This window comes from Lagenorhynchus albirostris, chromosome 18, assembly GCF_949774975.1.
Source record: "Lagenorhynchus albirostris chromosome 18, mLagAlb1.1, whole genome shotgun sequence".
Lineage (NCBI taxonomy): Eukaryota > Metazoa > Chordata > Mammalia > Artiodactyla > Delphinidae > Lagenorhynchus > Lagenorhynchus albirostris.
In genome coordinates this window covers 22896898-22912281 of record NC_083112.1, presented here as the reverse complement: position 1 = coordinate 22912281, position 15384 = coordinate 22896898, and the positions used below count along the sequence as shown (strand labels likewise).

The following is a 15384-nucleotide window of genomic DNA, read 5'->3' as shown; positions in this document are numbered from 1 at the left end:
ATGTGTGACTAAGTAACTTCTGGGAAGATTCATGTGGTTTTATTCATAGGTTATTAAAAATACTATCGCTGTTTTAATAAAAACAAATACACATAAAATGAAAAACAAAATCCTAGGGAAAAAAACATTTAAGGGACAGACCACTTGATATACTCTTGTAAATAACAGAACATAAGTGTATCTATTAGTATGTGATTTAAGTTAATTTCTCAGAGTTAGTTTGGTTGCATTTTTATTTATTTACATATTTTTAACATTTATTTATTTATTTTTAGCATCTTTATTGGAGTATAATTACTTTACAGTGTTGTGTTAGTTTTGCTGTATAACAAGGTGAATCAGCTATATGTATACATATATCCCCATTGGTTGGATTTTTAAAGTTTTACATCATTATGTAAAAGTTATTGGTATAGATGTTTCTATGCTGAAAATGCAATCTTAATGAAATATATTATGGAAGGAAGGAAGGGAGGAAGGGAGGGAGAAAAGAAGATAAAAAGAAAGGAATTAGACTTTTGCTAAAGAAAGCCCACATGACTCAATTAAGCCAACTTAAGGTGCACTGGTATTTGCCAGATTACTATCCTTCTCTGCAGAGAAAAGGTCCGAAAACTGCTATTTTTTATCACAAACTCTCCGAAAGTCAAATTTGGATCTGATAAAGTCAACAATGCTTCAGCACTCTGAAAATCAATCTCAAGTAGCAGTTGCTAATAATTATTCCTTTGCCGGGCACCCATACAAAAACAATGTCAGAAATTCTTAAAGTTCTACTTGATATTCTACATCAGGGGGTCCCCAACCCCCGGGTCATGGACTGGTACCAGTCTGTGGCCTGTTAGGAACCAGGCTGCACAGCGGGAGGTGAGCGGCAGACGAGCAAGCAAAGCTTCATCTGTATTTACAGCCGCCCCCCATCACTTGCATTACCACCTGAGCTCCACCGCCTGTCAGATCAGTGGCAGTATCAGATTCTCACAGGAGCACATGAACTGCACATGCGAGGGATCTAGGCTGCGCTCTCCTTACGAGAATCTGATGCCTGATGATCTGAGGTGGAGCTGAGGCAGCGATGCTAGCACTGGGGAGCGGCTGCAAATACAGATTATCATTAGCAGAGAGGTTTGACTGCACAGAGACCATAATAAATCAACTGCTTGCAGAATCATATCAAAACCCTATCAGTGAGTGGGAAGTGACAATTAAGCTGCAGCTGGTGGCAGGCTACAGTGGCAAGTGAGTTGATGTATTTCAATTGTACAGCTGCACCTGGTAGCAGGCTTTAAGTCAGAATCCAACACTTATTTTAGTCTGTACGTGGCCTGTCCATTATTCTATTTACCACTTCCATCGTGCCTCTTTTCCGCACCACGCACTTGTCTCAGTCACAGTTTTGGTAAGCCCTCAGGCTAACCCTAGCCAAAATTAGTAAAAAAACAAACATTGCTGGAGAGCTTCTTTGGAAAAGGGGAAAGACCCAACGAGGAGACAGCAGAAGACTCTACGACTGCCAACAAAAAGAAAGCTGCATTTCAAAGAAAATGCCAAGAGTCCTACTTAACTTACGGGTTCATTGCAACAGGTGATTCACATTCTCCAAACCCACTTTGTATAATATGCAGCGACCAGCTATCCAGCGAAGCCGTTTGGAAACTTTCAAAACTGTTTCACCACATGGGGACCAAGCACCCTGCATTAAAAGACAAGCCTCTGGAGTTTTTTTTTTTTTTAAATGTGAACACAAAGAACAGAAGCAATTATTGAAGGCCACCACTTCATCAAATGTGTCTGCACTGAGAGCATCATTCTTAGTGGCTAACCGCATTGCTAAAGCTAAGAAGCCCTTTACTATTGGTGAAGAGTTGATGCTGCCTGTTGCAAGGACATTTGTCGTGAACTTTTAGGAGAGGCTGCCGTTCAAAAGGTGGCTAATACCATAACTACACGAACTGATGAAACAGCAGAGGATACTGAGGCACAACTGTTAGAGAGGATTAATGAGTCACCGTGGTACGCAATCCAGGTTGACGAGTCTACCAATGTTCACAACAAGGCAACAATGCTTGTTTCGTGCGATACGTTTTTCAGGAGGATGTGCATGAGGACATGTTATGTGCACTTTTGTTACCAACCAACACCACAGCTGCAGAACTATTCAAGTCTTTGAATGATTACATACCAGGAAGACTGAATTGGTCATTTTGTGTCAGCGTATGCACAGATGGAGTGGCTGCCATGACTGGTTTCACTACTCCAGTCAAAGAGGTCGCTTCTGAATGTGAGTCTACGTGCTGTGTCATCCATAGAGAAGTGCTGGCTAGCCAAAACACGTCACCTGAACTTAACAATGTTTCGCGGGATGTGATTAAAATTATCAAGCACATTAAAGTGCATGCCCTTAATTCATGTCTGTTCGCGCGGCTCTGTAAGGAGATGGACGCAGAGCACACACGTCTTCTCTTATACACAGAAGTGAGATGGCTTTCTAAAGGGAGATCACTGGCCAGAGTTTTTGAGTTCCGCCTCTCCAGAGATTTCGTTTAATAAAACAGTCACCACTGGCAGCACATTTCAGTGACACAGAAGGGGTCGCAAAACTTGCTTACTTGTGTGACATATTCAACCTGCTCAACAAACTCAATCTGTCACTTCAGGGGAGAACGAAAACTGTGTTCAAGTCGGCAGATAAAGTGCAGCATTCAAAGCCAAACTGGAATTCTGGGAGTGACGAGTAAACGCTGGGATTTCTGACATGTTTCAAACAGTAGCAGAGATTCTGAAAGAGACTGAGCCAGGGCCTTCTTTCTATCACCTACTGCAGCTTTCAAAAGAGTCTGAGCATTACTTCCCAACCACAAAAGATCCCCGAACTGGGAGGGAATGGATCCGTGACCCATTTGTGAATAAGCCAGGTGAATCGACTTTGTCCACGCTAGAAGAGGATCAACTGCTTGAGATCGCAAATGACGGTGGCCTTAAAAGTATGTGTGAAACACTTCAAATCTCCATACTTTCTGGATTAAAGTCAAGGCGGAATATCCTGAGATTGCCACAAAAGCACTGAAAAGCCTGCTTCCATTTCCAACATCTTATCTTTGTGAAGCAGTGTTTTCTGCAGTGACAGCAACCAACACGAGACCACGGAGTAGACTAGACATAAGCAACTCAAGTCGGGCATCACTGTCTCCCATCACCCCCAGAGGGGACCAGCTAGTTGCAGGAAAACAAGCTCAGGGCTCCCACTGATTCTGCATTATGGTGAGCTGTACAATTATTTCATTATATATCACAATGTAATAATAATAGAAATAAAGTGCACAATAAATGTAATGTGCTAGTATCATCCCGAAACCATTCCCCACCCCACTCCAGTCTGTGGAAAACCTGTCTTCCATGAAACCAGTTCCTGGTGCCAAAAAGTTTGCAGACCATTGTTCTACATCACTGAAATTCTCAAAAATATTAGTACCTCTCATAATAATTACTCAGTAACAATATTTGGCTAGTGTTTCGTATATTAACAGAATAAATACCAACGAATTCCAAGAACTGCTAGTATACTTGGTTTAAAATTTTTGCTAAAAATTGTTTTAGAGGAGAGCAGCAGTCTAGGGTCTGGTAGCGATTGCTTCCTGGAGGGACTTCCTCACCTGTTTACCTTCCGGCAGGTTGTGTGGATCGACAGGTTCGCAGACAGCAAAGGAATTCTACTGTTTTGCCCAGAATGCACCTTCAGGTCTACATACTTCCAGGGAAAAGGACCAAAATAAAGAAACAATTCCATAGCCTTACCTACTGTTGGATCAGAAATAAAATCGTTTGGGGATGGGGTGAGCAGAGAGAGAGTCTGGGAGACCGCTATAGGAGGGCCCCTCCAAATCTCCGAGTCAGCTACAAATTCCCCAATTTCTTTCTCTTGGTTACCCTGTCTGTAGTGAAACCCTTAAAATGAAACCCTTAAAATAAATTTCTTTTAAAAAAGAGATGCCTCTTTTCTTTTAGCAGATGTACTCTACTAGTTGAAATAATTACAAGACAGCCCAGATTTCAGGGGAGGGGACAGAGTCCCTAAAATAAAAAAAGCAGCCCTTCAAAACCTTCAACACTTATCTGGAAGGTGAAGTCAATTGGGAAGAGCTACAGAACATGTTCCCTGCTTAGCAGGAATCAGAGAGGGAGGGTGGGGAAGCCCCGCTCTTGAGGCCCCCGTTTGGATTTGTACTTCTGTGGCTTTCCCCCACTCCAGCACACACAGGCACCCCTTTTCAAACAATTTGTCAGCCTTCCTCCAGGGGTAGATCTTGACTATTTAAAACTCAATTCACAGTGAGGATGGTCCATAAATATTAGTCATCTGAACTCCTCCCCCTTCTCCTCTTGTCAAAACATATGATCTGTGTTGCACAGAAGCTGCGAGATGGAGTTTGGAAGCACGCTGAAACTAGAAGTTCAGGCAGGTGAAACCATCTGCGTATTTGGACCACAGTCTGATTCTCATATCTTCAAGTTCCAGCAGGATCTCTACAAGGTCAGCCAGTTGATTCTCTCTTACGGAGCCCCATCAACACCAACCCCATTTGCTCTCGCGTGGGTGAAAGTATGTGGAATTGCAAGGAAAGAAGCCAGAAGAAACTCCCAAGATGTGCAGACAATCTGCTCTTTAAAATATTTCTCCTCCCTTTGCAACCTGGAATGCGGACCGCAGGAATGTAGTACGATCCTTGGACTAGACAATTTCAATCATGAGCAAGTGTGAATGTCTGTGATGAAAATAGCAGCTGACTTGGGTCCACAAACAGAGGTCAAGGACATCTTTCCACATGCACTGTTACCAGTACCTGCCTGGTGTAACAGTGTGAATAAAGATTAGTTTGTACACACACACACGCGTGCACGCGCACACACACATTATTCTTCAAAACAGCATCTTCATATGAGGAGACTTATATTTGTATAAAATAATGTGTTTGAAAATTACAGGCAACGTAGCAACAATTCCTGAATTATTCTCTTGTTTGTTTAGTACTTCAGTTCAAGAGGCTAATCAGTATTTTGTTTAAGAAGGAGGAAGCAGGGCCTGAGGCTGACACACAGGACCTACAGCATCTAATTTCCGGCTGATACAGTAGGTGGTTAGGATATGCCAGGCACTGTGCTGCCTTCCATTTATCACCTCACTGAATTTACACCGCAGTCCTGGCAAGTAGGTATTATCATCTTGATTTTACAAATGAAGAAACAAAGCTGGAGTGAATTTACGTAACTTCCTATGTCCCATAGCTAACTACTGGTGGAGCCGACATTCCAACAAACGCAGGCCTAACTCGAAATTCCACACTTGAGGCTACACCACTGTTTATTGGGAGCTGGGGCGTGTGGAGGCCATGGAATTGCCCTGCTCCAGTCTCCCTTCAAGATAGCCTGCTCCAGGAAGCCTAGATAACAGATAGTTGCTGGACCTTTGCATCCACCGTGGCTTTCCTCTGAGACCACGATTCCCTGGGGCTTCTCTCCACCCATCTGAACTTGACCAGAATCGGCCCATTCCCACCAGACCTGGGATTCCCCTAGAGCTGCACCATCTAATTCAGCTGCCACCAGCAGCACGTGACAATTGAGCACCTCAAATGTGGGTAGTGCGGCTAAGGAGATAAATATTTAATTGTATTTCATTTTAATTAATTTAAGTCTAAGTAGCCCCAAGTGGCTACTGGCTACCATACTGGATAGCACAGACCCAGAACATTTCTGTGGCTGCAGGAAGTTCTATTAAACTGCATTGCCCTAAAAGGACAACTTCTGCTTAAAGAGATCATCAGACTGAAATCCGCAAAGATCCACAGGGGAGGTGAAAAAGACTTACCTGAGAGGCACTTCCCTTTGAGATAGTCGTCCCAGGAGAGCCTGCAGACACTAGGAAGATCGTCAGAGGTGAAGAGAGGTGGGTGGACAGCAGGAAGGCAGCAGCACGGAGCTCAGGTGACTCAGAGACACACTGCCTCTCTGGGGCTGGTTGCACAGCTGGGGGAACAAAGCGTATCTTAGAAAGGGGAGAGAAGCATACCTGGGTCAATGGGGCTGAGCGAGCAGGATTTTATGTGGCTATTGAGAGAGAAGGGGAACAAGGACCCACATGAGGTAAAGGTCTAGGAGCAATACCAGGTAGGAGGAGTTAGTTACATTTTTTTCCATCGGTTTCTCCTACTCTTTTCTTTCTCCCTGATTATCTGACGCTGATCTGCTTACAAAATCCTTATTGTCCCTCATTCTCCTCCACCCTCCAGTCACCAGAAAAAAAATAAAACAAACCTGCAATAAATACTTTACTTCTTTTATGTATTAGACTTTCGTGTTCATTAGTCTTCATGCAGATTAACTGAACATTCAAATTTTTTTCTCAAGAAAAGTTAACTGTTCTTTGAACATGTATTATGACCCTCAGTTAACATTCTTTCATTAGGTCATAGAGTCAGTGGTAAGATGAGGTTATACTTTTTACCTTCATCAGAGGTATTTTCACAGGAAAATGTTGGCTAACACTAGCTTTCGTGTATAAAAGAAGAATAAAAAATCTTGCGAAAATAAAATACACTTAAAAATATGTACATACAATTTCACTTACTGAAAAGCTCTAATCAAGGCAAAGGTCTTTTCTTAAAACAGTCAACTTTAGGAGTGACTTGCAAATTAATGTGTTCTTTTCTTTAACAGTCATTAGCCTGAATTGGTACCTAAGCCATAACATGAGAAAATAAAAGATTCATATCAACAGTTTTAAATTCTGTAACCTCGATTCCCAGATATACTCTTATTAGTTGGTTTTATGAATTTCTCTTCAAAATGTGTGAAATTAATACATTCATCTAAAAAGGCAACTGAGAATTCATACACAGCTCAAAAACACAAACTTCAGAAACACAGATGTTCTACCAAATTCTCACTTGCTTACTCCCAGCTAAATTCTTCCTGAGCGTTAAAAAGGTTTTCTAAACTGTCGAGGACAAAAAAAAAAAAAAAAAAAAAAAAAATGGTATTATACATTCACATCTGGCTCTGTCACCATCTAGGGCATGTTACTATAGACATTAAACATCTGGGCAGGAGGAAAGGATCTATTTGGAAGTTTTTGGCTACTGTGACAACTGAGTGTACGTCTCTCAAACAGTTCGGTCTCTGCTCATCTACTTTTAACACCACTGTAGGCCTTTCACTTTTATTCCAAAAGCCCAGAGTAGGTACCATTTTAAAACAACAATCATCATAGTAAATAATATTTACGTGTAGGAAGTCAGTTCCTAGAGCATGTTTCTCTTGCTTCTGTCCTAGTTTATTACTGTGGGTAGGACAAATTCTTTCTAATTGCAGTGATGCAGTTAGTTTGGACTTTATGGCTTTTAGGTGAGGAAGTCCTCTATTTCTGAGTTACTCAAGAGATGGTGCTTACTGAAAAAGTCTTAATGAAAATTAGTCACCATTATTTTTCCCAATGAAGAAGCCTCCCTTCTGGATGTCAAAAATCTTTATCAAGATTCTAAATGACACGGAATATGGAAAATAATAATTACAGCTTCCATGTAGTCATGTTTTCTGTATATTGGATGTGCAATGCACTTTGTACACATCATTTTATATTTATTCTTCAAAACTACCTGTAAAGTTTGTATTATTATTTAGATCTCACAGTTATGGAAACTAAACTATGGAGAAAAGTATAACAACATTCACTCCACAAATATTTACTGAGTGCCTACTGTGTGCTAGGCACCAGGAGTATAATGGTATGAAGCATTATAGCATGTCCCTACTTCCGTGGAGCGAATCATGCATGGGCAAAGGGAAACCAATACCTAGTAAGGGACAGAGGCAGTAACAGAGAAGCTGATTCTGGTTTGAGTGTCCAAGATGGCAGAGTAGGAAGCCCCGAACTCATCTGCTTCCATGGACACACCAATATCATAACTATTTACAGAGAAACTATCTATGAAGAAGATCTGAAGACTAGGAGAAAGTATTTTCCACAACTAAAGATATAAAGAAGGAACTGAAATGAGATAGGTAAGAGGGATGGAGAATTGGTATAGTCAGAACCCACACCACCAGGTAGGTGAGCTACAAATGGGAGGATAATCACAATTGCAGAGGTTCTCCCCAAGGATCGAGTGGTCTGAGCCCCACAGTGGGCTCCCCAGCCTGGAGGTCCTCCACTAGGAAAACAAGCCCCCAGAACATCACGCTTTGAAGGCCAGCAGGGTTTGCATTTGAGAGAGGTGGAGGGCTATAGGAAACAAAGACTCCACTCCTAAGGGCACACGCAAATCTCACGTACTCCAAGTCCAGCACAGAGGCAGTGATTTGAAAGGAGCCTGGTTTGGACCCACTTGCTCACCTTGGAGAGCCTCCTGGAGAGGCAAGAGGCAACTGGGAACAAAGACACTGGCAGCAGCCACTTTTAGGAGCTCATTTAACCACAAGGACACTGACGATGGTGAGCACCATTTTGGAGTCCTCCCTCTAGCTTATTAGTGCCAGGGACTTACCTGCCCACCAGTAGGCTGACACCAGCCCCAGGCACACTCAGGGCTACACAGCCAGCCAAGCTGGGACCTGGCCCCATCCACCAGCAGGCTGGCAGTCACCGCATGAGGCAGGGCCTGGTAGTCACCCGAGCCAGAAGTCTGCCCTACATATCACCACACCCAAAGTAGCCAGCCCGCCACAACAGAAGGGCCCACAGAGCCCACAAAAAAGCATATCGCTAGAGCCTATAGCTCTGGTGGCCAGAGGGGGAGTGTGCGGCTGGGCCCAAAGGATGCCTCCTAATTCTCTCTCTCTGTGCACAAAAAGAAACTAAAAATGGATTAAAGACTTGAAGAGCTGAAACCACAAAACTTCTAGAAGAAAACATATGCAGTACGCTTTTTGACATCGGTCTTACAATATTGTTTTGGATATATCTCCTCAGGCAAGGAAACAAAAGCAAAAATAATCAAAGGGGACTACATCAAACAAAAAGTTTTGGCACAGTGAACAAACTGAAAAAGTAGCCTACTGAATGGGAGAAGATATTTGCAAATCATACATCTAACAAGGGGCTACTATCCAAAATGTGCAAAGAACTCATACAGTTCAACGTGAGGAAAACAAGCAACTGGTTCAAAAAATGGACAGAGGACCTGAATACACATTTTTCCAAAGAAGACCTACAGATGGCCAACAAACACATTAGAAGATGCTGAACATCACTAAACATCAGGGAAACACAAATCAAAACCACAGTGAGGTATCACTTCACACCTGTCAAAGTCAGCACTGCAAAAAAGACAACAAATAACAAGTCCTAAAGAGATATAGAGAAAAGGGAACCCTTGTGCACTGTCAGTGGGAATGTAAATTGGTGCAGCCCCTGTGGAAAACACTACGGAGCTTCCTCAAAAAAACCAGATTGCTGGTTATACACCTCTCTCCCCAACTCCCATTCACACTGGTAGCCTGAAATTAGCCATGCTTGGCAAATGCTAAAAATTAGGCCTCTTTTCTCCCTGAGAGCCAAATTACTAGCATAGCACTCCTCCTAAAAATATATTGCCCCCCCCACGAGGAAATATGCTTCATGAAGGTAGAGTTTTGTCTGTTTTGATCAATGCTTTTTCCACAAGACCTATAGTGCTTGGCACATTGTAAGAGGTAAATATTTGCTGAATGAAATAATACTTTGTTGTAGCTCCTACGCTCAAGCAGATTGAAAGACGACTACCCAAACTCCAATATTCCATTTTCAGAACTTGTATAAACACATTCTGTGGTTCAGAAAGTCTGGCCCTTTCTCAAGCCTACTTCATCTGCTCATAAAGGGGTCTCCTCAAAAAGGGAACCCTCCTACATTGTTGGTGGGAACGTAAGTTGGTGCAGTCACTGTGGAAAACAGTATGGAGGTTCCTCAGAAAACTAAAAATAGAATTACCATATGATCCAGCAATCCCACTTCTGGGCATATATCCAGACAAAACTATAATTCAAAAAGATACATGCACCATGTTCATAACAGCAATATTCACAACAGCCAAGACGTGGAAACAACCTAAATGTCCATCGACAGATGAATGGATAAAGAAGATGTAGTACATATATACAATGGAATACTACTCAGCCATAAAAAAGAACAAAATAATGCCATTTGCAGCAACATGGATGCAACTAGAGATGATCATATTAAGTGAAGTAAGTCAGACAGAGAAAGGTAAATGCCATATATCACTTATACATGGAATGTAAAATATGACACAAATGAACCTATCTATGAAACAGAAACAGAATCATGGACACAGAGAAGAGACTGGTGGTTGCCAAAGGAAAGGGGGCTGAGGAAGGGATGGAGTGGGAGGTTGGGGTGAGCAGATGTCAGCTTTTATATATAGGATGGGTAAACAACAAGGTCCTACTGTAGAGCACAGAGAACATATTCAGTACCCCATGATAAACCATAATGGAAAAGATTATAAAGAATGTGTGTGTGTGTATATATATATATATATATATATATATAACTGAATCACTTTGCTGTATAGCAGTAATTAATACAACACTGTAAATTAACTATACTTCAATTAAAAAAAGAAAAAAGAAATAAATAAAATAAAGGGGTCTCCTCTCTGCCTGCATGGTCGCTGAGCAGAAGGCACAGGACTCACCAGTGAACCTTAGTCCCTGGAAATACCTCCAACTGAAGAAGGGCAAATAGCAAAGTGTGAAAAGTATGACACAGCTGGCTTTCACTTTTATTGTAACCTGTTAGAACAAATACCAAACTACAGGCGACATGGTGTGCTATGAATAAAATTGCAGAAAAAGGTTTGGGCTCCTTTAAAATACACTATTTAGAATGTGAAACTACTTTTTTTTTTAAAGTCAAGGAGCAGTTTACCAGGAGCTCTGAAGGGAACACCAAGCTGACAAGGACCTGTAGAGTTGAAATAGGATTCTTTCACTTATCTAAGGATAGCTCGGTGTTAAGTGGGATGTTTCCATCAGAGACAGAACATTGCTGACCCGCTGAAAAGTGTTAACAGGATCTTAACTAGATTTTAGTGAAAATAGTTGAGTGTTAGTGAGCTTGTTGAAATCCGTGGAGCCGGTCAGAATTCTGTTGCGAAGCTGGGGGAATCTCTGGCAAAGATAATAGATGCAAAGTATTGGATTAACTGGGCCAAGCATACATAGTTTGTACTTAGTGTGCAAAGAGGTTCATTTTTCATAAATAACACTTTCTAACCTTCCTTACATAGGTGTTACCAATATATCCCAAATCACTCATTTATAATTGCATAGTTTATTAGTAAAAAGTTCCTTGTAATTTTCCTTATTTTCAACCATTATTAGTGGTAGTTAAGACATCCTTGGCAGCAAAGTTACCAAAACTCTGGTCTGGCCACAGAGGAACCCTGGCCTGATGTGTATCTAGTGCTTTCGATCCCCTCAACGCATCAGACCCATTATTTCACGTGATCTACCAACAATTCTGTAGGGCGGATATGACAATCCTCATGTTATAATTATGAAAACCGAAGCCCAAGGAGGTTACAGCTTACCATTTAGGGCAAATATGGTCACTAAGATCCCAGACCACAGACTCAAGAAACCTACTGCTCTTTCTACCACATGATGCGGGGTCTACTGGAATAAAATTTAGTCTCTTTGGGGATGTGCTGGGCCTGGGTAGATGTGAGGGTGCCCTAGCTGAGCCTCAGGTAGAGGCATCTTATGGAAGCTCTACGGTCCTGATCCCTGAGTCTTATCTGGCTAAATTCCACCTTGAGCTTAGGGTACTGCATACGGCTTACAGCCAGTAGCACCCAAGTCATGGAACTGAGAATCATCTGGGAGAAGGCAGGAGTAGGGGACCTCTGCCTGGTGCCTACAATGCAGGTTGGCAGGAAATAATCCCTTCATGTGACAGCACCTGTACAATATCTTCCTCTGTTAAATTTTCCTGAAAAACATCTTAGAAACATATCCTCTGCGTTACTAAAGACACTTCAGTAACTGAATCCTTAATTCAATACATGAAAACATCATCTTATTTTGAGGGGTGAGAACGGGTAGGAGTATGGGAAGGGCAATATATTATTGCGGGTTGAGTCTCCTGATAATAAAAATACTGGCTTTTAAACAACATAATTCTTTTTCCCAAAAACATAAATTATTTCTCTTCTGCTCAGTGTCACAAATATTTTTATCTCCTATGCAAAGAACATTGTGCTGGGTGTCAAAAGATATAAAGATGAATAAGAAATGATTTCTGCCCTCGAGGAACCATTGATCTCACGAAAAGATGGAAATCTTTCTAGAATAGATTTTTACATGTGTCTACCTTCTTAAGAATAATATTATACAGCTTTTCCTTGGTGACTTAGGGCATCATTACAAATATCCACTGCTGTCCTGATAACGACAATGAGCACAGCTGTAGTTAAGTTAACCAAGAACTTGCCATCCACCTCTTTGAATTGGCTAGATGGATGGATGGACGGACAGAAAGACAGATACAAATGTCCCTTTGCGCTCTGGTCTTTTTCCCATTCTTCCCATGCCATATATGAACTAAAGACCTGCTGTGTGACAAATGTGCTTTGAACAAGCACAGAACTGCCTTTAGTCCTCACTGAGGCGCAGGGAGGGCAGAAGCCTTCTGCTGAGCACCTTGCTGAGTCCCCAGAGCTGCCCTGAAGGTCACTTCTTACTGCTGGGCCTCTCTCTGACGTGTCACCCACCCCCCCCCTCTTGTCACTTGAATTTCCACACTCCCCCTTCCGATCTCTGCCAATGACTCTGTGACTCTTCACTCTCTTTGTTGTCCTCGAATTACACTGTACCTAAGATGCCTCGCAGAGGGCAGTCACAGAGCAGGCGCTGGAGAAAGGCTGGCTTTTGACATGACACTTTTCCCAGTCTCTGCATCTTTCACAGGATCAGGTGGATACACACAAGATACTGCTCCTCTTTGCGGTCAGCAAACCCACAATCCATCACTTTTTATTTGTGCATATCTGTGAATAAGGTTTTCTTTTTTTCCTCTCACACCTGCACGACACTCATTATGCTTGCCATAACTCATTCGTAACGGCATAGTCCAATAGCTTAAAAGCTCCTTATTATTTTCATAAATTTTCTCCACCCAGTTCTATTTTAATAAAAAAAATAGTCACTTTGGCTTTATTTATATTTTTATAAATAATTTATATTTCGGTTATAACAAATAATTCTGGGTCTGAGTTATGTTGTCGTGGATACACAATTCGAGCTTTCTAGAAGCAGCATCACCGCCATTCAGATGTTGCTTCCTCTTACCTAATGATGACAAACCTACAGATGAGATGAAAGTCTAAGGTTCGCAGCTAAAAGGCAAAGCAATTATAAAGTATGGCACGTGTAGCACCTGATTATTTCTCTCCGTATAACTTCACACTTGCATTTGAAAAAAAAATGTTCTTATTTGTAACATAAACCATGTCATGGAATCCTTTTATTTTTTATTTTTTTATTTTATTTTATTTTTGGCTGTGTTGGGTCTTTGTTGCTGCATGCAGGCTTTCTCTAGTTGTGGTGAGCGAGGGCTACTCTTCATTGCGGTGTGCGGGCTTCTCATTGCGGTGGCTTCTCTTGTTGTGGATGGAGCACAGGCTCTAGGTGCACGGGATTCAGTAGTTGCAGCACACGGGCCCCAGAGAGCACGGGCTTCAGTAGTTGTGGTGCAGGGGCTCAGCAGTTGCAGTGCATGGGCTCTGGGGCGCACAGGCTCAGTAGTTGTGGCTCGCAGGCTCTACAGAGCAGGCTCAGTAGTTGTGGCTCAAGGGCTTAGTTGCTCTGCGGCATGTGGGATCTTCCCGGACCAGGGATCGAACCCATGTCCCTGGAGAATCCTTTTATTTTAATCTCCTTGCAGGCTCTCATTAAAGCTAGCACACATATAATTGCACTGAAAACTGATAACTATTACAATATTATGGCATAAGAATTAATGTAAGGTGCATTAACAAATATTAAAATAACTCATAAATACAAGAAAAACATGACTGCACTACATTCTTAGGGGCTTCATTTATGTAAGAATTTTTCCCATCTCCTTCCTGTTCACCAGACAACAGCCAGATAAATGACAGTCTCTGATCTTTACTAATAGGGCTGTTTTCTCAGAGAATAACTTCCTAGGATCCCCGCATTTTGAAATTTTGCACCTCTCATGAGTATATGAAAATCCTAGCATTTCACTTTGCCCCATTTCAAATTTATATGGCAGAGTTCCAAACGCTGGGAGCTGCAAAGTGCCCATTCTTAGGACATATCAACCACCTGCCCTGGTCATCAAGACAGAGTCCAGACATCAAAGTGCTCATGGCATTTATGTAATGTTTTTGTGATATTTTGCAGGTGATAAATGGAATCTAGCTTTTCCAAACTCAGACCCATCTAATTCCATGCATGTGAGTACTTTTCTTGTGCTGTGTATTCAACTGTGCATGTTTGTACTTGCTCACTTGCCTCTCCCCCCTGCCCCTGCCATCCCTCCCTCCCTCTCTCTCTCTCTCTCTCACACACACACACACACACACACACACACACACACACACACACACACACACACACACACACAGAGTCTGAGAGCAAATCATGTAGGTGCCCCAGAAAGGCTAAAGGTTTGATACCCATTCAAACTGATATTTCTAAAGTATTTACTCAACGTTTATTAAGTGGAATTGGGGAAAACTGATTTTCTATTAAGAAAAGTGTATATCTCTTCATGGTTAGTTAATAGAGCTAGTTCACACACTGAATGAACATATCACTTTCTCGAGCTTCAATTTCTTTTTTCACAATGTTTTGGTCTCATTGCTGGCTAAAATTAGTTACTCATACTCATGAGGGCAGCACTAACCTACACATATAGAGTTACAAAGTGGATCACAAAGTTCCTTGGTTTGTTTGTTTACATTCAGGTTGTCAAAACATTTTCCACTTTTCCCTGGTCCTTTTCTCGGTTCAGTCTTCTCTTCAGTCTTCTTGGCTTCTCACGATTTACCAAACCAAGCAAAATCTTGGAAAGCACACTAACAACTTTCAAATTTAGATGCTAAAAATAAATGTACGGCATGGTGACGATAGTTAATAATTGTGTGTGGTGACGGATGTTAACTAGACTTATTGTGGCGATCATTTTACAATACATACATATACCAAATCATTATGTTGTACACCTGAAACTAATATAATGTTATATGTCAATTATACCTCAATAAAAGGAAATAAATTTAAAAATAAATAAATCACTCATTTCCAATAAACAGACCTATATAAAATACTACTCAGTATAAGAATTTCTACTGACTG

General features: G+C 41.6%; 1 protein-coding gene across 11 annotated transcripts in view; it reads right to left on the bottom strand.

Annotated features, from left to right (window-relative positions):
- ENOX1 (ecto-NOX disulfide-thiol exchanger 1) overlaps window positions 1-15384 on the bottom strand; it is a 611047-nt gene that overhangs the window by 401655 nt on the left and 194008 nt on the right. For 10 of the 11 annotated variants that reach the window (XM_060129461.1, XM_060129460.1, XM_060129466.1 and 7 more), the window contains one exon: window positions 5867-6024. The gene's annotated coding sequence lies outside the window, so the exon portion shown is untranslated. Of the gene's footprint in view, window positions 1-5866; window positions 6044-15384 lie in introns of all 11 variants that reach the window. The other variant, XM_060129462.1, reaches the window with a different exon arrangement.